The following is a 2,132-nucleotide window of genomic DNA, read 5'->3' on the forward strand; positions in this document are numbered from 1 at the left end:
ATACAATGTATTTTGATCATATTACACCTAACTCCACTCAGATCCACCCCCACTTCCCTACCTGTTCCCTTTTAATCTTATAATCCGTTGACTCCACTTGTGCTGCCCATATACTTCAGTGGGACCATCCACTGGAGCACGGTCAATCTCCCCAAAGCCACAGCCTTAAAGAAAACCGATTCTCCTTCCCTCAGGAGCCATCCACTGTCCATAACTCCTCAGTTAGGGGCGGGTGGTGGTTAATGCAGAAACTCACAACTGGCCAAAGTGCAGAGAAGAAGTGAGTGGGGAGCGCTCGGATGTATTTGTTCTTAACCTAAGTCATCTTCCACATAAGGAAAATCAGGTAGGACGTGTGAAGGGTGAGAACGGCACTTCACCCAGTTGTTGCTTCCTTAGCTGCGGATCTCACTGCCCATCGCTTTGTGAGCTCTCAAGTCAGGCCGAGGAACTAACCATCTTGAAGAAGTAAATTATGGCCACTTGAGAAAGGGTAGGAAGCAAAGGTCCAGATGCTTTTGGTGGCTAAGGAGAGAAAAGATCAGAGAAGGCTGTAGTTTGAAAAGTTTGCAGTTGCTTTTAGATTGGCATTCCAAAGATTTGGTTCGTGGCTTTGAATTTCAAAGATGATTCTAGTTGAAGAAGGTTGGGTGGGCAAGGAAAAGGAAATGGGAACCCTGAATCCCTTTTAGAAAGCCATTGATTGTGATACTGGCTTTGCTTTGTTCTGCCAGCTTAACAAGGCAAGAGACTAAGCTGATTCCCGGTAAAGGAATCTAAAGTACTTGTTCTCTTAGAAACCAGGCATTTTACCTGCTGCCCTTTGAAGGAGCTGAATGATGTGTCCCTCCAAAGCTGCCTGAGAGTCTTGCTTTCACAAGACAGAGGTCCTGCCAGTCTCCCTTACTGTTTCCCAGTTCAAGTTGAGCTTAATTCTGTAAACCCCAAAGCTTGAGCACGGAGGAGATGGAGGGAGGCTAATAATTTATACAGCTGACTAGTTTCTGCTGACTCCAACACCAGATTAGACTGGGATTCATTGTTACATGAGTGTTCTAAGCAGAATGTTGAAAGTGAAGTTAATTCAGTGTAGGGGTCAAGCAAGGGCACAGAAGGGAGACAAAAAGTCAGGGGTGAACCAAGGAGGAACAGTTTGCCAGCGAGGGAAAGAAGGCTGGCACTGTACACACAGAGGTATAGGAGAGCAGTGGGTGGAGGTGGAAGGAATGTTTAAGATGGCTGATGGTGGGGCATAGGGTTATGGAACGGTCTAAGACGGAAGATCGTGATCCATACAGTATGTCAAAAAGCTAGACCCATTTCCATTTCTGTATCACAGAATTAAAAACCTTAGAAGAAATATACAGTTCTACACTGTACGCTCAGTACTGTGGAAGGTGTGAGGGAGGCTCTACAAGTGTTCAGGCTCTTCAAGAAAACACAGTTCACATAAAATAATTAGGAAAATGACAGCATCCAAGGGAAAACGTTCCATTGGAAAGCCACGCCAAGAATACTCTGCTACGTTGGGGTTTCCGGGGGTGGTACAGGTACACCAGATGCCAGCTGGACTAGCAGAGGGTTGGGAGGGCTTGGCTTCTGTATTTCTACAGTCAGAAATAAAGGTATTGGCTCAGCTTATGGAGAACTTCTAATGCGGAAGCACTGTTCTAGAACCTCAAATGAGATTAAATCCCCAACATTACTGCACAGTATCTCCCGTTTACATTAAGGGGAAATCGAGGCACAGACACAGCCAGGATTCCACTGTAGGGAATCTGGCTCCAGAGTGTGACGTCTTTTATACTACAGTGTCCTCTGAAGCTAGCATTAAAACAACAAACCCAGCTTTCCTTGAAAATTATATTTTCAGGATAATTCAAGTTTAAAAAAAGTGCTGAAAGGCCGAAATTTGTAAATAAATAAAAATACATCTGCTTTTCCAGTCTTTTCTTTTTTTCCTAGTCCAAGGCCAGCAAGAAAGCGTTTCTTTTTATTTATATGTATTTTCCTTTTGTGACAATTTGGCGGTTCTGAACGCTAGGGGCTCCCTGATTCTCTGGTTTGAGAGTAACTTTTCCTTTTAGTTTTTTTTTTTTTTTTTTTTTTTAAAGGGGGGGGGGGAAATGGGG

Source organism: Nannospalax galili, unplaced genomic scaffold (assembly GCF_000622305.1).
Source record: "Nannospalax galili isolate Female #2095 unplaced genomic scaffold, S.galili_v1.0 scaffold356, whole genome shotgun sequence".
NCBI lineage: Eukaryota > Metazoa > Chordata > Mammalia > Rodentia > Spalacidae > Nannospalax > Nannospalax galili.